The following is a 26,356-nucleotide window of genomic DNA, read 5'->3' as shown; positions in this document are numbered from 1 at the left end:
TGCTCAAGGAAATATATACTTGCAAACACACAAAACAATATCTAGAATGTGGTAAATAGAGATTTTAGCTTTATCCTGTGTATCTTGTTTTATTTTTTGTGCTAAATAATAGAGAAAATTATTTTTCTCGTCAAATAATTCTGACTTTTTCGCTGTGTCATTAAAACACGTTTATCTATTTACGTTCATATTTATGCATAATGTAGGTTTTTTCTCTGTTAAAGGTACACATCTGTTTGGTTTCAGATATTTCTTCTCTCTTGCAGGACGAAAAAGTAGCACGACCATCTGTAACTTTACGCTCTTTCGCGGAAACAAAGCGAACAATACAGCAAAGATTAGAAAGACACGAAAGCATGAAATCCATTTATATTAGGTTAGTGCATAAGTCCCCAGTGTTTTTATTTCGCGCGTTGGTATTCCGGTTGATATTGGTTTATTTGTCGACTGTCATTTTTTTATTTGTAGTTCAGTGTTGCTATTTGAGTTTACATACTGTCATTTTGTCATTTGTAGATAGTGAATGGAGCTGTGGACGCTAGAAAATGGAGTGCTAAGTGGAGAAATCGGAACATTTCTGACACAGCTTTCTGTTTGAGTGCAATATAGGCATGACAGCAGCATAGGCAACCAGCAACATGAGGATAATACCGTTGGACAGAGGAAACAAGATAATGGTTTTCTCGTTTTAACGAGGATCGTTTTGATATTAGTACCTCTCCATGTTCAAGAAGAACTTCGGTGTTTGATGAAGATCGTTGAAACGCGTTAATCCATAACGATTCTCGTCAGTGTACTCGAGATCTGGGAAATGTGAAGAAACTGTTTTCAAAATCGTTGGGTGGCCTCATCTGCTTGCTGGTTATCAACTGGCTTGTAAACAACACCGACCATTCCTGTCGTTACTGGTGACGAGAAATGGTATCTTTATGCTAACGCAAGGAAAAGAAAGGAATGGTCGAGCCCAAACAAAGCAGCAACTCCCCGTGCAAAGACCTATGCGCTTCCATGAACTATTAAAAAAATCTAAACTCCTCCCGAACAGGCCATGAAGGCCCAACGTTACCGACCGGCCGCCGTGTCATCCTCAGATCACAGGCGTCACTGGGTGTGGATATGGAGGGACATGTGGTCAGCACACCTCTCTCCCGGCCGTATGTCAGTTTCCGAGACCGGAGCCGCTACTTCTCAAGCAAGTAGCTCCTCAGTTTGCTTCACAATGGCTGAGTGCACCCCGCTTGCCAACAGCGCTCGGCAGACCGGATGGCCACCCATCCAAGTGCTAGCCCAGCCCAACAGCGCTTAACTCCGGTGATCTGACGGGAACCGGTGTTACCACGGCGGCAAGGCCGTTGCCTCCATAAACTATAGTTTATGGATATATATCATGGATGTCATCTGGTGGAACAGCGACGGCGTGGTGTCCTACGAATCGCTTCCCCGAGATGTAACCATCATTGCTGACATTTATTATCAACAACTGAGACGTCTTGCAGACGCAATACAAGGACAAAGACCAGGAAGACTAAGTGAAGTGATGCTACTACAAGATAACGCCCGCTTTCTATTAGACTGACAAAACACTCTATGTAGGAGTTGTGTTGGGAAGTCATTCCGTACCCACTTTATTCAACTGATCCTGCGCCCTCAGACTTTCGACCTTTCTCTATTTAACAACCTTCAAGGAACTTCTTCTCCGGATAAAAATGCGCGTGTAGTGTTTCCTTATCCTCGGGGTTCTGCCGTGAAAAATATAAAATAGAAAATCTGATTGGGTTTGGAATTTTGGTGGTTTCAGTTACGGATAAGGCGAACTTCGTATTATTGATTGAGATCGTGCTGTAATTTGACCGTGCATGGGAGACCGGGTCGGCAACACTACAAAAAGCGACTGTACGGAAATAGCATCAGAAACTAATTGAAATTTACCTTATAATCTTGTTAGATACGCAATATTAATTACAATATAGTCTTCATGGCTGTCCTAATTTCTCTTGTAGGACGACCCGTCTTTCACTTTTCTCCGTCTGTTGAAAACTTCTTCAAGTTGTCACTGTCATGATCAATTTAGAAATTTGGCGATAACCACCTCGAATCACTATTGAAACAACCTCGCTTTGTAATATAATTTTAATTTCCACCCAAAAGCACATTCAACACATCGCCGAAAAATACACGTCTTTCGTATGAAGACAAGAGAGAGAGTGTCATCAATTACTTGTTAAAAACAAAAACCTACGCAAAAAGTAAAAAGACGGACAAAATTATTTATAAAAATCGGTCGCTGGCGCAGCGCTCTTCTGCGTGCGCGATCGTAAATTATATCTTTGTATTGGCGGAGGCGCGGTAGTCAAAGTACCATTACACGCTCCGAACATGCCTCGACAAGTTCGTAGTCTCAAAATCACGTGATTTCTAGTAGCCTACATGTGACAGGTGCGTGCGAGCAGCACTTTCGTCGCTGTAGTTCTATTCACAAGTGGGCATTTGTAGTCTCTAACAATGCGCATATGGTAGGAACGAATAAATGAATGAAGAGCGAAAGACAATAAAAGAAAAATAATTACTCTCCGCTGGCGAATCGCCACGAGAGTTCCAAGCGGATTCCAGTGCCACCGGTTCACTTGTGAGAGACAACTTTGTGCAGCAATGTTGTGCTGACACTGTAATCAACTGTGTTTGTGATTTTTGACTAATTCAGTATATTTAGCCGCGCTGCCGTATGCTTAGCGTTGTACAGACATAGACTTGACCACAGCCCACAGAGCTGCACGGAATGCACTGCGCATGTCGCACACAGAATGGCTGCGGCGGATCCTATCATCTGCGAGCGGCAGGCGGTTAATTAAACCGCCAGTAGAGCAGGCGGCAACTGAAAAGCCAGCGCTTGAATTACGTCGAAATCACACCGGCACACGGCTCTCGGCGCCGCAGATGCGGTTTTGATGATGGCAGCTCTAAACGGAATCTCACCGTTTCACTGACACACGCGTGTCAAACTATCATGTTAAGCTGTTATACTGCAGGACGTGTATTTTCAAGCCCTCGCGTGCTTTGCTGCAGAATGTTGTTTTGTTTGGAACGGGTGGGTTAGGCGCTATTTTTGTTTCGTACTTACACGGATAAAAAGTGGCCCTAGTCACTCACGGCACTCAAAATACGTTTCTTGTTGCCTCCATTAAATGAACAGCCTGCATAAGTGAGTACGATGTCCGAATTAGCAGTAACGAGTATAAAACTGAACATCATGAAGGAAGACGATCTGTTATCACCTAGTCAGCAGGGATTCAGAAAATATCGTTCTTGTGAAACACAACTAACTCTCCATTCGCGTGAAGTAATGAGGGCTATCGACAGGGGATCTCAAATACACTAAGGAGTCAAAGAAGCTGGTACACCAGCCTAATATGGTGTAGGGCCCCCGCGAGCACACAGAAGTGCCGCAACACGACGTGGCATGGACTCGACTAATGCAGGCTGTCCATGAACCCGTAAGAATACTCGGTGGTGGAACAGCACATTGCATGGCATCCCAGATATGCTCAATAATGTTCATGTCTGGGGAGTCTGGTGGCCAGCGACAGTGATTAAACTCAGAAGAGTGTTCCTGGAGCCACTCTGCTGCAATTCTAGACGTGTGGGGTGTCGCGTTGTCTTACTGAAATTGCCCAAATCCTTCGGAATGCATAATGGACATCTATGGATGCAGATGACATAATGCTTACGTACGCGACCGAGCGACGTGCCGCAGTGGTTAGCACACTGGACCCGCATTCGGGAGGACGACAGTTCAATCCCGCGTCCAGCGGTCCTGATTTAGGTTTTCGGTGATTTCCCTAAATCGTTCCAGGCTAATGCCGTGATGATTCCTTTGAAAGGATACGGCTGACTTCCTTACCTGATCCGATGAGACCAATGACCTCGCTGTTTGGCCTCCTCCCCCAAAAACAACCCAACAACAGCTTACATACGTGTCACCTGTCAGTCATATCTAGACGTATCAGGGGTCCCATATCACTCCAACTGCACACGCCTCACACCAATACAGAACCTCCAGCAGCTTGAACAATCCACTGCTGACATGCAGGGTCCACGTCCATCTGCTCGATACAATTTGAAACGAGACTCGTCCGATCAGGCAACATGTTTCCAGTCATCAACAGTCTAAAGTCGGTGTTTACAGGCCCAGGCGAGGCGTAAAGCTTTGACTGCAAGTGACTGGGCTGCTACTTATGTCTCGGTGACTCACTGAATGACAGACTGGAACTGACTGGGCCCTCCAGCCCGTGGCGGCGATCTTAATGTTGGCGGCCGAGAGGCCGTTGGCGGCGCGTTTCTTGCGAGTCTGTCTTTGGCCTCTATCGATCATCCTGCAATCTCTTTGCCGGCTGCTGTTACTAGCTCAGCAGGTGATGTTCTCCAGGTAATCACGAAAATCGAAACCTTCCATTGGAGTGCCACAGGAGATAGCATGATTCATCATAGCAAATCACTTGTTTCCAGTCATATACAGTCCAGAGGCTTCGCTCTTAACGGTACCTCAACTGACGCTTAGCACTGACTGCAGAAACGTAGCTTACGAGGAGCTGTTCGACAATTACACCCCATCTTTTTAATTCCCTGCTCACCAGTGATTCCTTCCGCTGATTTCATGTGATTTTTTTACGACCACCCACATCAATCGTCGACTGTCCCTATCCATCGGTAAATAGTGTCCACATGGCCTTGGTTTACCTGTGGTTGTTCCTTCACAGTTCTACTTCACTGTCATATCAACTTGGGAAACTTTGGGAAATCCATCACGACATTTGAATTCTTCGAAGTAGGTGACATGCATCGACTAGTCCACATTCGAAATTGACTGAGCTCTCCTGACCGACAGATTCTGCTTTTATTGCTTCTGTACTGACAGCACGATACCCTACACCACCTTTCATACTGTCAGATCCATCTCTCGTGACATATAGTGCCAATTACGCATCGCATAAGGGTGTCTGGATGCATTTGAAGAGACAATGTATTTGTCTCAGCCCATGCACACTGTAAGACAAAAAAAGTATGCACCACGAAGGAATTACCCAATGGTATGGAAATCAGGAGATGAGATGTACATGTACAGAAAAGGAATGATTAAAGATTCAGAAAAATTGGATGATTTATTCAAGAGTCTGTCCGCCACATTTACAAATTGAGCAAGTCAATAACACATTGGTCCACCTCTAGTCCTTATGCAAGCAGATATTCAGCTTTTCACTGGCCTGATGCAGTTATTGGATGCCCTTCTGAGGGCGTTAGATCGTCAAAATCTAGAGCTGGTTGGTAGGTCCTGTCCATAATGTACCAGAAGTTCTCAATTGAGGAGAGATCTGGCGACTTTGCTGGCCAGGGTAGTGTTTGGCAGGCGCGAGGCCAAGCAGTAGAAACTCTCAGCGTTTGCGGGCGGGCATTATCTTGCTGAAATGTAACTCCAGGATGGCTTGCCATGAAGGGCAGCAGAACGGGGCGCAGAATATAGTGGACATACAGCTGTGTTGTAATGGTGCCACGGATGACAACCAAAGGGCTTCTGCTTTGAAAAGAAATGGCACTCCAGATCTTTATTCCCGGTTTTCAGGACGCACGCCATGCGACAGTCAGGTTGATAACCCTTCGCTGTCTGGGGTGTCTCCAGATACGTCTTCGGATTGGAATCTCATTGACAGGGGTAGGATCCTCTTCATTAATGAGTGCCGCTTCAAATGAGACCCGATGATTTGCTCAATCTGTGAGTGTATGTATGTCTGCGTTTGCGTATTGTTTTACAAAGAGCTACGAAATAATGCAAGCTTATGTCGTAGAGGATATGTTCGTAAACTGGTGCGATAGTAAAGGCTTAGAGTAGTAGCACTAGATCTTTACGACGTAAGCGCGTGAAACATCTGTGATGCAGTTAAGCGTAGCGGACCTAACGCCAGCTCGTTATTACACTACTGGCCATTAAAATTGCTACACCACGAAGATGACGTGCTATAGACGCGAAATTTAACCGACAGGAAGAAGATGCTGTGATATGCAAATGATTAGCTTTTCAGAGAATTCACACTAGGTTGGCGCCGGTGGCGACACCTACAACGTGCTGACATCAGGAAAGTTTCCATCCAATTTCTCATACACAAACAGTAGTTGACCGGCGTTGCCTGGTGAAACGTTGTTGTGATGCCTCGTGTATGGAGGAGTAATGCCTACCGTCACGTTTCCGACTTTGATAAAGGTCGGATTGTAGCCTATCGCGACATTGCTGCTCGCGTTGGTCGAGATCCAATGACTGTTAGCAGAATATGGAATCGGTGGGTTCAGGAGGGTAATACGGAACGCCGTGCTGGATCCCAACGGCCTCGTATCACTAGCAGCCGAGATGACAGGCATCTTATCCGCATGGCTGTGACGGATAGTGCAGCCACGTCTCGATCCCTGACTCAACAGATGGGGACGTTTGCAAGACAACAACCATCTGCACGAACAGTTGGACGACGTTTACAGCAGCATGGACTATCAGTTCGAAGACCATGGCTGCGGCTACCCTTGACGCTGCATCACAGACAGGAGCGCCTGCGAAGGTGTACTCAACGACGAACCTGGGTGCGCGAATGGCAAAACGTGATTTTTTCGGATGAATCCAGGTTCTGTTTACAGCATCATGATGGTCGAATCCGTGTTTGGCGACATCGCGGGAAACGCACATTGGAAGCCTGTATCCGTCATCGCCATACTGGCGTATCACCCGGCGTGATGGTATGGGGTGCCATTGGTTACACGTCTCCGTCACCTCTTGTTCACATTGACGGCACTTTGAACAGTGGACGTTACATTTCAGTTGTGTTACGACCCGTGGCTCTACCATTCATTCGATCCCTGGGAAACCCTACATTTCAGCAGGATAATGCACGACCGCATGTTGCAGGTCCTGTACGGGCTTTTGTGGATACAGAAAATGTTCGACTGCTGCCCTGGCCAGTACATTCTCCAGATCTCTCACCAACTGAAAACGTCTGGTCAATGGTGGCCGAGCAACTGGCTCGTCACAATACGCCAGTCACTACTCTTGTTGAACTGTGGTATCGTGTTGAAGCTGCATGGGCAGCTGTACCTGTACACGCCATCCAAGCTCTGCTTGACTCGATGCCCAGGAGTATCAAGGCCGTTATTACGGCCAGAGGTGGTTGTTCTGGGTACTGATTTCTCAGGATCTATGCACCCAAATTGCGTGAAAATGTAATCACATGTCAGTTCTAGTATAATATATTTGTCCAATGACTACCCTTTTATCATGTGCATTTCTTCTTGGTGTAGCAATTTTAATGGCCAGTAGTGTAATTCTTTGCAGTCCGCGACTGTGGAATCTGTGCGGAAGTGTTGGTAAGTGCAGTGCGCCCGTACCGCGCTGCAGCGCCGGCCGGTGACACGTGCAGAATACCGCGGCCACCGTAATGCCGCGCTGCCGGCCCGGTATCGGCTGCCCCCTATTACGCTACGGCCAACCGATAAAGCGGCGCCATTTCCACGGCTTATCAGCTTCCGCTCGACGCCCGCCTAATCTCGGCCCTGGTCTGAGCGTGAAGCTGTGTCAGTCCCGAACTAGAGCCCAAAGTAGCGGGTTCGGGAAGCAAACAGCTACTCGCCGGTTAATCACAGTTTGGATTTCAGAAGAGCTGCGTAACTGCAAATGCCATTTACGCGTTCACTTAGGAAATTTTACGAGCATTAAGTAACAAAATAGCGCCAGTTGGTATTTTCTGTGACTTATCTAAGGCATTTTACTGCTTTTCCCAAGTAAACTGGGATTTTATGGAACTGGTCGTGAAGGCAACCAATGGATAACTTCAGATCTAACCAAAAGAATGCAGATAGTTAATAATTTATGCAATGTAAGCAGGGGAGAATCTTTTGGCTGGACGGAAATTGCTGATGGAGTTCCACAAGGCTCAATTTTAGGTACAGTATTATTTCTCATATGAGTTATGGACCTTCCGAATAATATACCCTCTGTTAAGTGAGATCGGGGCCATCTTAATCAACAGAAAAATGTATCTAAGAAAAAGCTAAACAAGATCTTAAACATGGCTGAAACAGCAACTGTTGAAATTCTTCACGATAAAGGATGACAGCCAAAACAGTTGCAGGATAAAAATTTATTAAATTTAATAAATTTTTATCCTGCAACTGTTTTGGCTGTCATCCTTTATCGTGAAAAAGCTAAACCATAATCATTCATCAAATACGAGCACAAGAATATACAATTAAGAATATATCCAGCAGCCCTCAGAATCAATAACTGCTTGGCATCTCCAAGGATTGCTTGAACAAAGTTTTCGCGTATTCACGTGGAAGAAGCCTCCTAAAGCCTCGAATATTCGATAACAGCTGTTTCAAAGTGGAGATCTTTAGATCTTGTAATTTCTTTTCGATGTAAGACCACAAGCTTTCAGTACGTTTATCGTCAGGCTACTGTGAGGGCTAATCCAGTAGCTGCACTCCTTTCTACTTTTTTCAGTCACTGCAAAGCCTGCTGCGGTGCTTTGGATCTTTGTCCTCCTGCAATATCCAGTTTTCGTTTCTGTCACTGAAACAACGCTTGGCAGTCGGCATCAAACATCTTTGATGAACGCGAAGCGTAAGTTGCACTCGTATCTCTTCATGTGTGTCTCAGTGAAGAATTCAGAGTAAAGTAATGGACATTGCATGAAGGATAAAGGTTCTCTCTGTTGGGTTGTGAAAGAATTAACATGATATATTTTACCATCTGTGTCTAACGCCTACCACGCCCTTACTTGACATATTGTATAACAAAGAGAATTAGTTTTTTTGCGGATGACACTAGTGCTATAATCAATTCAGACTTACATAAACTGCCGGCCGAAGTAGCCGTGCGGTTAAAGGCGCTGCAGTCTGGAACCGCAAGACCGCTACGGTCGCAGGTTCGAATCCTGCCTCGGGCATGGATGTTTGTGATGTCCTTAGGTTAGTTAGGTTTAACTAGTTCTAAGTTCTAGGGGACTAATGACCTCAGCAGTTGAGTCCCATAGTGCTCAGAGCCATTTGAACCATTTTGAACTTACATAAACTAACAGGAGAAATGATAAAAAATATTCTTAAGTGATACTGTTTTCTCTGCGAATGGTCTCACTTTCAACTTCAAAGAGGTACAATATTTCAGTTTGGCGGTAACGTACTACACCAATGATAAGTGTAACACATAGTGAGGAAATAAAACTAGGAGGGAAATTTCAAAAATTTTAGGTACCTATATTGAATTCAAAATGGAAAAAAATCGTTTTTGGACTCATAAAACCACGAACAATTATAATTTCAGAAAAATCGGACGATTTGGTTCAAATGGTTGAAATGGCTCTGAGCACTATGGGACTCAACATCTTAGGTCATAAGTCCCCTAGAACTTAGAACTACTTAAACCTAACTAACCTAAGGACAGCACACACACCCATGCCCGAGGCAGGATTCGAACCTGCGACCGTAGCAGTCCCGCGGTTCCGGACTGCAGCGCCAGAACCGCTAGACCACCGCGGCCGGCTCGGACGATTTCTTCAAGAGAAAAAGCTTATAATTTGAGCAAACCAATAACGCATTGGTCTCCACCTCTGGCCATTATACAAGCAGTTATTCGGCTTAGCATTGATTGATGGTGTTGTTGGATGTCTTCGTGAGGGATTTAGTTGCGAATTCTGTCCAACTGACGCGTCAGATCGTAGAAAGCCAGAGCTGGTGGGAGGGCTCTGCCCATAATGCTCCAAACGGAGGTGCGGTCCAAGCGGCGAGCTGTCATTGAATTTCTTTCGGCGGAAAGCCAGAGCATCGGAGATAAGCGTAGGCGCTCATACAATGTCTACGGAGACTAGACAGTGAATAAAAATACGTAGAGTCGTTGGGTGAGGCGTCTGTCATCAACGCAAGGTCGCGCAAACCTGTCCCATCTCCCGAGTGCTGGCCGACCACACACAGCTGTGACTCCTGGAATGTTGGAACGAGTGGACACTCCGTTTGGGGTGACGACTGATCACACTCAGACACCTCGCTGCTCAACAGGACGTATCTATTCCGCAGTTCCAAAGATAAACAACCTACTACAGCCGGCCGAAGTGGCCGAGCGGTTGTAGGCGCTGCAGTCTGGAACCGCGCGACCGCTACGGTCGCAGGTTCGAATCCTGCCTCGGACATGGATGTGTGTGTTGTCCTTAGGTTAGCTAGGTTTAAGTAGTTCTAAGTTCTGGGAGACTGATGACCTCAGAAGTTAAGTCCCATAGTGCTCTGAGCCATTTGAACCATTTGCACCAACCTACAATACCTGGCATACTTACGAGATGAACACCAGAAAATTACTGGCCATCGAAAATACAGGATTACATATGTGAAGCTTCTCAAGGTACCAACAAGTAAAGCTTATGACAATAATGTGACGTAAAGGCTTATGTAAAAGAAAAAAGAAACTTTCGTGTGAATTCTACAAATGTGTCACGTAAGAAATAACTCTATGGACAATTTCTTACAGATTTCCACGTGGAAGACTGAAATGTGAATGTGTCGTAAAGTATGTAATTATTTATGAAGTGAGTTCGCTTCCTGTTCTATTTATGTTATTATTTCAAAATGTTAAATTTTCTGGATTTAAAAAGAAGTCGTTCAGTAACCGAAAGAAAAGTGTACGAGGTGCGGCTAGAAAAAAACCGGACTGATGCTGGAAAAAACATTTATTTACAATTATTTACAATTTCATGTTATCTCCTTCAATGTACTCTCCTCCTCGGTCTCTACACCGCTCCATACGAATTTTCCACTGTTCATAGCAATGCTGCAGATCATTTTCGGTAAGTCCATACATTACTTCCGTCGCTTTTTCTTTTACTGCTTCAATAGTCTCAAATCTAGTTCCTTTCAAAGCTGACTTGACTTTAGGGAAAAGAAAAAAGTCACAGGGGGCCAAATCAGGTGAGTAGGGTGGATGATCTAAGATGGGAATGTTGTGTTTTGCCAAAAACGTCTTCACTGACAACGCACTGTGAGCTGGGGCATTGTCTTGGTGAAGGATCCATGACTTTTTTCTCCACAAATCGTTCCGTTTTCTCCGTACTCGCTCACGTAGGGTAGCCAGGACGCTAATGTAGTAATGCTGATTCACTGTTTGTCCCTCTGGTACCCAATCAATGTGCACAATCCCTTTGATGTAAAAAAAAAAAAAATCATCATTGCCTTGAATTTCGATTTTGACATTCGTGCTTTTTTTTTTGTCGTGGAGAACCAGGAGTTTTCCAATGCATCGATTGGCGTTTAGTTTCGGGATCGTAAGTAAAAAACCACGATTCATCGCAAGTAATAACATTTTGTAAGAAGGTGGGATCACTTTCAATGTTTTCCAGGATGTCAGAACAAATCATTCTTCGGCGTTCCTTCTGTTCAATTGTGAGACACTTTGGAACCATTTTTGAACACACTTTGTTCATGTTGAAACTTTCATGAAGAATCTGCCTAACACTTTCCTTGTCAACTCCTGTTAACTCAGACACTGCTCTGATTGTTAAACGGCGATCTTGTCGAACAAGTTTACCGATTTTTTCAATGTTTGCATCAGTTTTTGCTGACAATGGTCTGCCAGTGCGAGTGTCATCACTGGTGTCTTCGCGGCCATCTTTCAATCGTTTAAACCACTCAAACACTTGTGTTCGCGATAAACAATCATCGCCGTACACTTGTTGTAACATTACAAACGTTTCACTTGCAGATTTTCCTAGTTTGAAACAAAATTTGATGTTAACACGCTGTTCTTTCTGTACACTCAACATTTTCCGACGCACAGACAAAACGTCAACTACTTAAAACAGACGCCACGGGCAGACTGAGTGCAGGAGGCAGATGAAACTCGAGCAGTAGACGGAGCGAGAGTCACGTGACAGGCCACGCGACTTTCAGCCTTATTTCATTCGTTTTATTGTTTCACCAGTACTAGTCCGGTTTTTTTTCTAGCCACACCTCGTATATCAGCTACATTACCCAGAATCGTGGATGACAAACCAAAGAACGACTATGAACATCGCAGTGCAGCCAGCGTACCTCATTTCACAGGCGGCGCTCCTCGAAGGCTTGTGATGAGATGGGAAACAATGGCAGACTACCCTTGTTTGTAACGCTAAAAGCAGTCCATCCGAGCTAACGGAACTTTTACGGCGGGAGTCATGTTTCCGTACTACCTACCCATAAACTACAGTTTCGCTGCTTCTTAGCGAAAATACATCGCACTTTATGAGATACACCGACTAGTGACTCACGCATGCTTCAAATTACGTGAAGTGAACGCTCCTGGGACCTAAATACGTTAAGTTTGAAGGTGCGTAAATGTATGGGTGAGGCACATTACTTCTCTAATACGAATGAAAGTAAGCTGAGCAAAAGGCTTCACTTAACAGCGCGTATATTATCGTGGTACTCCACATAAAAAATTAAAACTGAAATTCCGGGAGAGCATTTAAACAACAGAGAGCGCAAACCACCGCCTCTGCTGTCAACTTGATTAAATTCTGCTCGGATTGTAACGTTGCATCAGGGGATTAAACTCTCAAACGTTCCAGCGAAGGAAAAAATGACTTCTCAGAGGCATTGATCTTCCTGTGAGGTGCTCAAAAGTAACCTTTTAATGTATTAAACCAATTAGAGTAATATTCAGTCTTATTCTTTGTGGGTTTACCGTGATAAACTGTAGGAGAGTTTCCGAGAGGCACGATTTATTTCTGCAAGCTTCCCTTATGAAATACGGTTTGGAACTGCTGCTCTACAGGGATGTACTGAATGAGGGAGGGGGGAAAGAGCTACACTACCGTGGTAGTTTTACTTCCTACGTTCCTCTGTTTTCTCACAGCCTCCTTGGAGCTTCTTTTGTGTTGAGATACAAGCGTAGTCGAAAGACAGAGTAGCAGTTTTATGGTTCACTGGCCGAACGGAGCTCGGGCGAATCGAAACTAGGCTATGAAATGGCAAGAAGCGCTGCGTGCGTTGGTGCGGATTGGGGCAACAGAGCTTGGCGCCAAGACAAAGTCAACCTTCTTGAAATAAAAATCACAGGATCTACACAGTTCATTGCTTGCAAAAAAGAAAAAAAAAGCCGTAGCTGTCAGATAGAACTCAGCGCCTCGTACTTAGGATCCACTGAATCTCTCCTGCAAGAGAAACGTTCAGCGTAGCTATGATGTTTTCCAAGATCGACAGTGACGTGCATAATTCTTGATTTTTTATTTTCACTTTGATATATTCCTGCTGAAAAATGTCATATTTCCTTTTACGAAAAACAAAATCAAATTTAAAGTTTAAATTATCATTCATATTATTTTGATGGCGGAATAACTCAAGTCTTGTGTATAGACAGCAGGTACACGTAAAATTGTCCCCCGTAACATCTGACGAATATGAGAGGATCAGTCATGAAACTATTGTGCAGAAGAAAGCAATTGGTAACCGGGAAAATCATCGAAAAATATATCTTGGAATTCTTACCAATATACGTAATCCTCTTTCTTATACTATTCACAAATAGAGTGACGGAAAGGGTAATGCTATCCCAAATTTCTATTCTGTTCTTACGTGAAGTACACGATGAGGACGCTAGAATTGTTTCAGAGTCCCTGTGAACTTTTGGTTCTTTAAATTTTATGGTCTTACCGTGAGTTCCATTGGCGAGGAAGTATAATTTACTGGAACACTTGTTACCATAATTTGCACAGTAGCATTTCATAACAAAACCTCGTATTTCTTTAAATGATTCTAATTAAGTCCCCTGAATATCTCCTTGAGGCTCGAGTACACGCTAAACGGATGTCTCTGAAATTCTTCCATCATGCCCTTCGGGATAATTGGCGAAGATCTCAAACACTCATTGCTAACTACAAAAGAGTAGGTCGCACAAGAATCGTATATGCAGATGCTTTCAAAAGGCGCCCTATAAATCTAAGTCGTATATTCACCCTCACATAACTAATTAAATGTATTTGTTACAATTCATTGTGTTGTAACGTCACTCCTGGATCAGTTGGATTATATGACAACGTCATGCAGCATTTTTTAAATGGAACTATGTCGCCTGGCCGGATGAATCATTTTTATTGTTGTGTTCGGATTCGCCGTCATACATGTGAAAGGCTGCACGAAACATTCACTACGACACGGACGCATCTTTTTAATAATAATAGTAATAATAAATACCATGTAATTTTCATATGTGCTCTCAAAACGGTCAGCATTTAAGTCTACTTTCTTTCTCATTTCACGAGATTATTTCCCACTATCTGGTTGTATTAAGTGATAGTGTTACTTGCTTGAATGTGAATTCCTGAGCACCGTTTTCACTCCTAAACCTGGCTCAGGAGACACACACACACACATGTCCGAAAGAACAGACACATTGATGACCTGCAGCCGTCTAGAACGAAATTAGAATTATATTAATACCTCCAGCTGCTGACGGGCGTTGATATATACCAACGGGGACAGGTGGAAATGTGTGCCCCAACCGGAACTCGAAACCGGGATCTCCTGCTTACATGGCAGACGGTCTATCCATCTGAGCCACCGAGGGAGCGGAGGATAGTGCGACTGCAGGGACATGTCCGAAAGAACAGATACCATCTTCATATAAGTATATAGTTCTGGCAATAGCGGCCATGACCTTCTTCTTCTGTGCGGATGTACACATATTCCCCGAACTCTTACGGGACTTAGTAAGAATGTCTTCCACGAGTAATAAGTGTGTTGGGGTGGGACACTACGAATGTAGTGTGTGGACATACACGCGGGAGGCGTGCGCGAGATAATCCCTGCAGTCGCACTATCCTCCGTGCCCTCGATGGCTCAGATGGATAGAGCGTCTGCCATGTAGGCAGGAGATCCCGGGTTCGAGTTCCGGTCGGGGCACACATTTTCACATGTTCCCGTTGTTATATATCAACGCCCGTCAGCAGCTGAAGGTATTAATATAATTCTAATTTCACACAAATAATTGTACACTGATGGTCGATATCTGACTCCTATATACGAGGTGTGGCTAGAAAAAAACCGGACTAGTACTGGTGAAACAATAAAACGAATGCAATAAGGCTGAAAGTCGCATGGCCTGTCACGTGACTCTCGCTCCGCCTACTGCTCGAGTTTCATCTGCCTCCTGCACTCAGTCTGCCCGTGGCGTCTTGTTTTAAGTAGTTGACGTTTTGTCTGTGCGTCGGAAAATGTTGAGTGTACAGAAAGAACAGCGTGTTAACATCAAATTTTGTTTCAAACTAGGAAAATCTGCAATTGAAACGTTTGTAATGTTACAACAAGTGTACGGCGATGATTGTTTATCGCGAACTTAAGTGTTTGAGTGGTTTAAACGATTTAAAGATGGCCGCGAAGACACCAGTGATGACACTCGCACTGTCAGACCATTGTCAGCAAAAACTGATGCAAACATTGCAAAAATCGGTAAACTTGTTCGACACTTTCCTTGTCAACTCCTGTTAGACACTGCTCTGATTGTTAAACGGCGATCTTGTCGAACAAGTTTACCGATTTTTTCAATGTTTGCATCAGTTTTTGCTGACAATGGTCTGCCAGTGCGAGTGTCATCACTGGTGTCTTCGCGGCCATCTTTAAATCGTTTAAACCACTCAAACACTTGTTTTCGCGATAAACAATCATCGCCGCACACTTGTTGTAACATTACAAACGTTTCACTTGCAGATTTTCCTAGTTTGGAACAAAATTTGATGTTAACACGCTGTTCTTTCTGTACACTCAACATTTTCCGACGCACAGACAAAACGTCAACTACTTAAAACAAGACGCCACGGGCAGACTGAGTGCAGGAGGCAGATGAAACTCGAGCAGTAGGCGGAGCGAGAGTCACGTGACAGGCCACGCGACTTTCAGCCTTATTGCATTCGTTTTATTGTTTCACCAGTACTAGTCCGGTTTTTTTCTAGCCACACCTCGTAAGGCTTGAGCCTCGAGTGTCGCAAACAAGAACCAATACAAAAAAAAATGGTTCAAATGGCTCTGAGCACTATGGGACTCAACTGCTGAGGTCATTAGTCCCCTAGAACTTAGAACTAGTTAAACCTAACTAACCTAAGGACATCACAAACATCCATGCCCGAGGCAGGATTCGAACCTGCGACCGTAGCGGTCTTGCGGTTCCAGACTGCAGCGCCTTTAACCGCACGGCCACTTCGGCCGGCGAACCAATACATTCGTATGTGTTAGTGTACTTGTGTGTATGGAGAAAAAAGTCAAATAAGTAATGAACCAGTCACAGGAATTGCGTTTAGCGTCCCGGAAATGTTTCCTATCCGGCCATAAAGCGTGGTCGAGGCTTACCTTGTTTATGGCGGTTCTTGTGATGGTACAATTCTGTATGTTAATTATGTTCTCGCATAGATATATGTGTTCCTCATTCTCTTCAACATGTACTGTAATGCTTTGAGCGTCATCCGCCAACACATAGCGTAAAGGCAGAGTTACCAGAGCCCCATCCGTGTCTGCCCTTTAATGGGAAATCCTGGACTGATAATGTAAGGAATGAGGTGGTTCTTCAGAGAATCGGAGAGGAAAGGAATATATGAAAAAAAAACAGAAGAAGGGGTAGGACGGTAGGACATCAGGGAATAACTTCCATGGTACTAGAGGGATCGGTAGAGGGTAAAAAACTATAGAGGAAGGCAGAGACTGGAATACATCCAGTAAATAACTGAGGACTTAAGTTGCAAGCGCTACTCTGAGATGAAGAGGTTGGCCCAAGAGATAAATTGGTGGCGGGCTGCATCAACCCAATCAGAAGACTGAAAAAAAGGGAAAGTTGACAGCGAGAGTGCTCAGCGTGGTGCAGACATGTCCAGGAAGCAGGAAACCTTTCCACGGAGACGCACTCGCCTCTCTACGGGCAATTGAGCGAGTTTCAAAGGGGTCAAACTGTGGCCTTCCGAGTGGCCGGATGGTCCTTGCGGGGAATGGCTACTTAAGTTGGACGTGCTGCATCAGTTGCGCAACGATGCTGATGTCAGTGGTCACGCAAAATGCCCACACCCACAGACGGTGTTCTAGACGTTCACGCAGTACAAACACCGCGATGACCGTCTTATTGTAAGGGCAGCAGGGGCAGATCGTACAGCTACCACAGGACAGGTAACAGGGGTTGTGGACCCAGACGTCTTAACACAAACTGTTGCGAACCGGTTATTAGCAGCGGGGCTACTGGCACGCACATCTTTAGCTCGCCTTTCACCCAAGCCACGGTATCGACGTCGACGTCTCGACTGGTACCGTCAGAGGATCACTTGAAGATGGAATGGCACGCCGTAGTCTTCAGCGCGGAAATCCCATTCTGCCTGCACCCAAGTGATGGTCGCTTGCGAGTACGATGTAGACCTGGTGAGCTCTGTCTCTGCATTCACAATGGCTTCACCCCAGGTCTCACGGGCTGGGGTGCGAGATGTTTCAACGCTCGTTCACTTTTGGTGTTTCTGGAGAGGGTGCTAACCCGCGCCGAGTACGTGCGTTGTGTTTTAGACCCGTTCTTACAACATGAAGGTGACGTCTTGTTCCAACCGTATAATGCTCTTGCAAACACTGTAAAATAACCAATGACGGACGGAGCAAGGAGGACATCAAAAGCAGACTCGCTATAGCAAAAAAGGCATTTCTGGCCAAGGGAAGTCTACTAATATCAAATACCGGCCTTAATTTGAGGAAGAAATTTCTGAGGATGTACGTCTGGAGTACAGCATTGTATGGTAGTGAAACACGGACTGTGGGAAAACCGGAACAGAAGAGAATCGAAGCATTTGAGATGTTGTGCTATAGACGAATGTTGAAAATTAGGTGGACTGATAAGGTAAGGAATGAGGAGGTTCTACGCAGAATCGGAGAGGAAAGGAATATGTGGAAAACACTGATAAGGAGAAGGGACAGGATGATAGGACATCTGCTAAGACATGAGGGAATGACTTCCATGGTACTAGAGGGAGCTGTAGAGGGCAAAAACTGTAGAAGACAGAGATTGGAATATGTCTAGCAAATAATTGAGGACGTAGGTTGCAAGTGCTTCTCTGAGATGAAGAGGTTAGCACAGGAAAGGAATTCGTGGCGGGCCGCATCAAACCAGTCAGTAGACTGATGAAAAAAAAAAAAAGTGAAATCCAACGTGCTCTACAAGACATGCAACAACTTCCCTGGCCACCACGATCTCCCCGAATTTGTCTCCAATGGAGCACGATATGACTGGAATGACTCGTCGGTCAAAGACTCTCACAGAACTATTTGAACAGGTTGGGAAGCCGTGGTATAACGTATCCCAGGATAGTATTCGCCATCTCTACGTTCGACTGGATCCCTGAGTGAGGGCCGGCAATGCCACCCATGGAGGTGTACTAATAAGGGTGTTTGAGCGTGAGTCGAAACCTAGTACCTTAGAGCCGCTTGCCCTTTTCATCTGTAATGTAATCATTTCATGTACTTCATATACAGCAGTTACAGCAATAAATCTTGAGTGAATTGGAAACCTCTAAAAGGGAGCACTAATTTTTTGCGGCAGTGTATTACGTATAAGTACTGTATGTATGAATAGAATTGTTTTACTCTCGAACGTTCTAACAATTATAACTAGTACGAAACGAATCTTCCGTCATGACTTATGACCTAGATGTTATCGACAAAGGAATCGTAATGAATTACTTTCGCAGAAATTATTTTCAAGCGGTCCACAATAAGTACGCCGAATTTCATCAGTATTGGTAGGTGTGACCTCCCACGTAAGACATTAGATAAAAGAGGGCAAAGAGGCGAGGTTGCAATCCCAGACGCAGCCATCGGACATTCTTCAGGCGGCGTCGAGCTCACGGCCTGCGTTGGAATGTCTTCATCAGCCGGGAGGCCAGCTCCGGTGATCCGCAATAAGGCCGTCCCACAGCAGCGGCTATGAGGCTGCTGCTCTACTGCCGGAGGAATGCCGGCATTCCGTGGCCATTGTACACCATCTCGACATGGTATTGCCTCAGACTTCTCTTCATTATTTGTGGTGTGCGGCCGACTGCTAACGCACCTACGAATGTTTGATATTACAGTTTTATGAAGAATGTCGGGAAAAGATTTAAGGTCAGGGAGAAACAATAAAAGAAATGTCAGGGTCGGCAGAGGACTTAGAGAAATAGTTGAATGAAATGAAAAGATGTCGTACGACGAACGCCAATAAGAGTTTATCAAGGGTAATGGCCTCTAGTCGAATGAAGTCAGTTGAAGTTTGGGGACTTACGTATATTAGAGACCGAGACCCTTGAAATAATAGACAAATATTGCTTTTTGCGCAGCAAAATAACTGATGACGGAAGAAACAAAGGGATTATAACATGCTGGCTGGGAAGAGCACAGAATCTTTTATGATAAAGAGAAACGTAAAATCGAATGTGAATTTAGGTGTTGGAAGACCTGTTATAAGATTATTTGTTTCGTTTTTAGCTCGGAAGGAAAGCCCTTCAGCAAAGAGGTACAGACAAGAGAATACAAGCTTCTAAAATGTGATGATACACAAGAATGCTGAAGGATGAAGTTTGCATGGAACGGATAACTAACGAACAGGTGACGAATCGAATCGGAGAGAAAAGAACTTTGTGGCACGACTTGGTTGAAGGAAGGGATAGGTTCATGGAACATACTTTAAGGTACAAAAGGAAGAGTTAATTCCTTTTTAATAGTTGGAAAGGGAGACAAAGCCTTGAATATTGAAACAGATTCAACTGAGAGTGGAGAGTTGAAGAAAATGATCGAATGGCCACGGCAGTAGACACATAGCAAACCTCTTGAAAAATTTTCTGAACGTAACATATAGTGGTGTTGCATAACTTCGTAGCGCTTTCCCGTAAGTTTAATAAACAAAACAGATTCACATAACAGAGACTGTATTCATCAATAATATATTGTATTTCACTACTTGCTACAGTATGTCAACGCTGGGATAACGTTTCGATTCCGCGACTGTAGAAAACATGTGGTTTTGGGGCGAACAGTCAAGCCATGTTCGGAGCACATTTTAATCCGGAATGGAAATTCCTTGAAGGTTGTTCGACAGAGCAGAAAAGGTGAAAATCTGAGGGCGCAAGTTCAGGTGAATAAGGTGTGTGCGGAATGACTTCCCAACCCAACTAACTCCATAGTGTTTTTTTATCAGTCTAGCCCAGGCTCATCCAAGAATTGCGCCCGGCGGGCGCAAGGCAGTGTAGTTCAGCGCCCAGTCCGCGACCGTGTGTCGCTAGTGTCGCCATAGGAGCGAAAGAGAGAGAGAGAGAGAGAGAGAAAGAAAGAGAGAGAGAGACTGCGCAGCACTGCTCTGCGCTGGACTGTCCCGCGGTCAGATCAAACGTTAACAAAATATTCTATTTTAGAATTCATTCTATGTAAGGGATATAGAATCTCATTCTTACTGTTAGTAGTTACAAGTAAGTTTTTTTTTGTTTTACTTCGTGGCCGGCCGCGGTGGTCTCGCGGTTCTAGGCGCTCAGTCCGGAGCCGCGCGACTGCTACGGTCGCAGGTTCGAATCCTGCCTCGGGCATAGATGTGTGTGATGTCCTTAGGTTAGTTAGGTTTAAGTAGTTCTAAGTTCTAGGGGACTGATGACCTCAGATGTTAAGTCCCATAGTGCTCAGCCATTTTTATACTTCGTGCTACAATTTTTTGTATCCCTTTTCAGAGTTTAGAAATCGGATCCTTAATTTGCTGTTTTGTACGTAATAATTTTAACTGACCAAGTTTGAAAACTTTTTAAAATAGAATTAAGGTTATAAAGCTCTTTAATTCTTCCAGTCAACAATGTTAAAGAAGACGATTAACATTTTACACGTTTTTCTTTTTCGAGGAAACTATTTTGTCTAGGCTTGGTACAATATTCCATGAGACTGCTAACGTCAAGGAATTGGTCAAATTTTTATCGCCGAGGAATGAACGGTTCTTAGTTTTAGCAAGCTTTAAAAGAGAGAAAAAGCGGTCACAAATATAGGTGGAACCAAACATTGAGAGAACTTTGGCCGCGTCCTTGTGCGAAAGAGGATATTTCTCTCGTGGAACACAGCTGTAAAAGTCATCCAAAGTTTTACACATAAGAAAGCGGTCCTTCAGGCGGATATGGCTCTGTAGGTCAATCAGCTCTAGTTGAAGCACTTGTGAGACGTCCTCTGCCCGAAGGGAAAACGGGCGAACAAACATATCTAAGGCCGGTTGAAGCTCACTTATCTCCAAAAATCTGTTTTCAAACTGTTCTTGTAATTCGCAAATGATTTGAACATAATCTGATAAATCCACATCTTCTTTAACACTGTCTAGTTTTTTTTAATGCTTGAATCGTCTGCTCTAAATCAACAACAGCCTGATTTTCGCCTTGGAATGAAATATTTAAAGTATTTAAATGATCAGTAAGGTCACTCAAAAAAGCCAAAATCGCCACCCACTTAGGATCACAAAGTAATTTTTCTGGACGTCCTTTCATTTCCAAAAACGTATTTATTTCACCCCTCAAGGAGAAAAACCAATGAATTACCTTTCCTCTGCTCAGCCATTTTACTTCGGCGTGGTAGGGGATGTCCGGGAATTCTGCTTCGATATCAGCCAGAAATTCTTTAAATTGGCGATGTGTGAGTCCATGGTGCGGTGGTCTGTCGTCCTTACGAAGCGCACGTACAGGGGCATGGCAGGCGCGCCGGGCCGTTGGTGGGTCCGCACGGCCAGCTAAGCGACGCGGCTAGGTCACTGCAGCAACGTACGAATTCGCCCGGGGCGCTGGCCGCGGGCGATCGCGGGCGCTGGCGCCCCAGGGGCACAGTTTGGACGAGACTGGGCTAGCCGAATGCGGGCGGACGTTATCGTAGAGTGGTATCACTTCACGCAGTCTTCCTGGTGGCCGTTCTTGGACTGGTCTGTAGGACGTCTCAGTTGTTGACAATAAATGTCAGTAGGGATGATTACACACCGAGGAAGCAATTCGTACTACAACACACCGTCGCTGTTCCATCAGATGCTTGACACTGTCTTTTGTGGATGTGAGCAGGCCTTTGTACGGGAAGTTGCTAGTTCACCAGTAACAATTCAATATAGGAATTGTCGGTGCTGTTCAACAACCAATTGGTGACGAGCAAGCAGAGATGCACCCGATGATTTGTGTGATTTTGGCTTAGAATATGCGGTACCAAATGGTTCAAATGGCGGCTCTGAGCACTATGGGACTTAACATCTGAGGTAATGAGTCCCCTAGACTTAGAACTACTTAAACCTAACTAAACTAGGGACATCACACACATCCATGCCCGAGGCAGGATTCAAACCTGCGGCCGCAGCAGCAGCAGCTCGGTTCCGGACTCATGCGGTACTCATGCACCCGATTATTGAACCTTCCCCATTGTATGCAAACGTCGCACGATGGTGGAATGATCACATTCATCACATTAGCTACTTCTCGAGTACACTGGTATGGATCGTTGTGGAGTGATACTTATAAACGATCTTCGTCAAAAATCGAAGGTCTTCCAGAATGTGGAGAGCCACAAATGTCAAAACGATCCTCCTTAAAACGGGAAAGCCATTTTCTTGCCGTGGTCTGTCCAGTGCCATTGTCCACATCAAGGGCGCAAATGTTTCTGGCTGCCTCCGCTGTTGTCAATCGTCCGTTGAACTCAAACGTAAGAATACGTCGAAAATGTTCCCATTTCTCATCTTGGCACTCCATTTTCTAGCGTCCTCAGCTCCACTCACTATCACAGAATGACAAAATGACGATATGTAAACTCAAACAGTAACAGTGAACTTCAAATAAAAAAAAAAACGAAAATCGTTAAATAAATCCATAGCAACTAGAATATAAACACACAAAACAAAAACGCTACGAACTTATGCACCAGCCTAATAGAAAGAATATAAACGTGCGGTGGTTAAATCTAAAGAACTACATCGATGAACCAAAACGTTGTAAGCACCTACTACATATTTTGTTTTTGCACCTTTGGAAAGCAATACACCAGGGAATCTGCGTGGCATAGATTCGACAACTCATTGGTAGGTTTCCGGGGGTAGGAGGGTGAGTCAAATGAAAACCTTAAATTTGTAATAACAAATCGAAATTTCGCGCCGTTATCCTGTAAGTTCGTAAGCGTGCTACAAACAGCGTGCAGAATGGCCTGTAGGTGGCAGCATAGTGCAGATGAACACACACCGTCGCAGTATCAGTATAAAGATGGCCGCCCCACTTGCGACTTGCACCAGGGAAGAACAGCGTTCTGTTATTCGGTTTTTGCGTAGTGAAGGTGTGAAACCTATTGCAATTCATCGACGAATGAAGGTTCAGTACGGTGATGCATGTTTGTCACAGCAGCAAGTCTACGAATGGAGTAGGAAGTTCACAAATGGTGTGACTTCAGTGGAAGTTGCTCCTCGTCCAGGTCAGGCACAACGAGTTGTGACTCCACAGAACATTGCAGCAGTTGAAGCCATAGTGAAGGAAAACCGCAGAGTGACATTGAATGGCATTGCAACATGTTTACAGATTAGTCGTGGGTCGGCACACCACATTGTGCATGATGTGCTCCAGTTTCACAAAGTGTCTACATGATGGGTGCCACGGCTGCTGACTCCTGAAATGAGAGAACGACGCGTTGATGCTTGTGAAGAACTTCTTCGGCGCTTTGAACGAGAAGGTGATGGCTTTCTTGCAAGATTCGTTACTGGGGACGAAACCTCAGTTCACGTCCACCAACCGGAAACGAATACAGCGAGCAAGGAATGGCGCCATTCCTCATCACCAAAACCAAAGAAGATTCGAACAGAACCATCAGCAGGGAAGGTACTGCTGACTCTCTTTTGGGACGAAAAAGGCGTCATTTTGGAACATTACGTGCCTACAGGGACCACAGTCACCGGTGCATCACACACAGATCTTCTAAAACATTATCTGCGGCCTGCAATCAAATCAAAGCAACGTGGATTGCTGTCAGCAGGTGTCCTTTTGCAACGTGACAATGCAAAGGCCCCACACTGTCGGTACAACAGTTGCAACAATCGCAGACCTGCATTTTGAGTGACTTCCTCATCCACCGTACCTACCAGACCTTGCCCCCAAGTGATTTCCATATGCATATGTTTGGACCTCTCAAAGACTCAATGGGAGGAAAGAAGTTCCGTTCTGATGAAGAGGTACGCCACACGTTGCATGAGTGGTTGCGCGGACTGCCAAAAGAACTTTTTGCTAAAGGAATTTATGCACTTTGTAAGCGTTGGAGGACTTGCATTGAGCGTGGGGGAGATTATGTTGAAAAGTGATACAGCATTGTACCACTTCTGGACAATAAATAATATTTAAAAAATATTTAAGGTTTTCATTTTACTCACCCTTGTATATAAGGCCAGACGACTATGCATAGCTAACATAATTCCTGTAAATTACGAGTTGGTGCTTTGTGGCCGTGATGCTGGCAGCCGCTGGATACCGCGTGTGTTCCATCGGGCTCACATCGGCAGATCTGTTGAGTTCACTGTGACGCTCTTCTGACCACTGTAGCTCGATTCTGCTATTTTTTGGAAGATGTCATCCATGTCAGAGAAGACCTCAAGAATGTATGGACGCCGGTGGTTCGCAATAATTTTCACATAGACTACAGCTGTCAGGGTGACTCCCATGCAAGCCCGGTGAATTTTGCCCATACCATAGTACTGCAGTTTTAAAACAATGGGAGGGACTGTAACGTAAGACTCTCTGTCAGTCACAAGACGTTCAACGAATTATTTTAATTCACCATCTGCCGTAGGGAACTGACAGCCTGATAGTGTTTCAAGAGGAATGAATATCTGAGATAAAATTAAATACTTTCAAAAATTTATCCGTGTTATGTGGAATGTTTTGAAAACTGTGACTGTACTGTTAGTCATGAAATACGCTGACATGACAAAAATCGTGGAATAGCGATATGTACATATAGAGGTAAAGGTGGATAAATGGGCCTCCACTCTGTTTTTTTAATATAACACATTTTATTTTTAGTATAATCACCTGAAATTAACATAAAACATTTCTCTAGTATGTCCTGCAATAGTTACATGTTTTGGTCCAACTTTTTAATATTTAAAACAAAATTTTATTTTTTTCCTGATACTCTGCATTTTGTTGCGTCAAGAATTTGTGCTGGTGATATGGGCCCCAAGGTAGTTTGAAATAAAAAGAAACAAAAATTTGAAAAATATAATTTTATTTAATTTTTCTGTATAATGAAAGAAAGATTCACTCTGAAAATTGTTAATTAGTCTACTAGTGGGATGATTTTTCACATCCTACGCCTAGCCTATTTACAATAGTCACACACATAAGCATCTTTTTCGCATCCAGCGCATTCGGTTTGAGCCCACATCTCGCAGGCTATACACTGGGCCCAAAGTTCACCTTTTGTGTCCTTTGAAAAAATCTCTTCACAAAATAGACATACAGCGTCGTCAACATCAGGGACAGAAACACCAACTTTTTATTTCTTGTGCATAGCTGGTAGGCCATGCGCCTGACGTCATTTCTGGTAAGGCCGCAGAATTTGGATTCCATAATGAGAAGATACACTCCTGGAAATGGAAAAAAGAACACATTGACACCGGTGTGTCAGACCCACCATACTTGCTCCGGACACTGCGAGAGGGCTGTACAAGCAATGATCACACGCACGGCACAGCGGACACACCAGGAACCGCGGTGTTGGCCGTCGAATGGCGCTAACTGCGCAGCATTTGTGCACCGCCGCCGTCAGTGTCAGCCAGTTTGCCGTGGCATACGGAGCTCCATCGCAGTCTTTAACACTGGTAGCATGCCGCGACAGCGTGGACGTGAACCGTATGTGCAGTTGACGGACTTTGAGCGAGGGCGTATAGTGGGCATGCGGGAGGCCGGGTGGACGTACCGCCGAATTGCTCAACACGTGGGGCGTGAGGTCTCCACAATACATCGATGTTGTCGCCAGTGGTCGGCGGAAGGTGCACGTGCCCGTCGACCTGGGACCGGACCGCAGCGACGCACGGATGCACGCCAAGACCGTAGGATCCTACGCAGTGCCGTAGGGGACCGCACCGCCACTTCCCAACAAATTAGGGACACTGTTGCTCCTGGGGTATCGGCGAGGACCATTCGCAACCGTCTCCATGAAGCTGGGCTACGGTCCCGCACACCGTTAGGCCGTCTTCCGCTCACGCCCCAACATCGTGCGGCCCGCCTCCAGTGGTGTCGCGACAGGCGTGAATGGAGGGACGAATGGAGACGTGTCGTCTTCAGCGATGAGAGTCGCT

General features: G+C 44.8%; 1 protein-coding gene and 1 pseudogene across 2 annotated transcripts in view; both read right to left on the bottom strand.

The window, feature by feature from the left end:
- The window catches only part of LOC126253306 (receptor-type tyrosine-protein phosphatase N2), a 449,946-nt gene that overhangs the window by 369,195 nt on the left and 54,395 nt on the right, over positions 1–26,356 (bottom strand). The window lies entirely within an intron of this gene.
- Positions 1,240–1,357, bottom strand: LOC126253743 (5S ribosomal RNA; annotated as a pseudogene).

This window comes from Schistocerca nitens, chromosome 4, assembly GCF_023898315.1.
Source record: "Schistocerca nitens isolate TAMUIC-IGC-003100 chromosome 4, iqSchNite1.1, whole genome shotgun sequence".
Lineage (NCBI taxonomy): Eukaryota > Metazoa > Arthropoda > Insecta > Orthoptera > Acrididae > Schistocerca > Schistocerca nitens.
The sequence above is the reverse complement of the archived record's forward strand: the minus strand, read 5'-3'. Positions and strand labels throughout refer to the sequence as shown.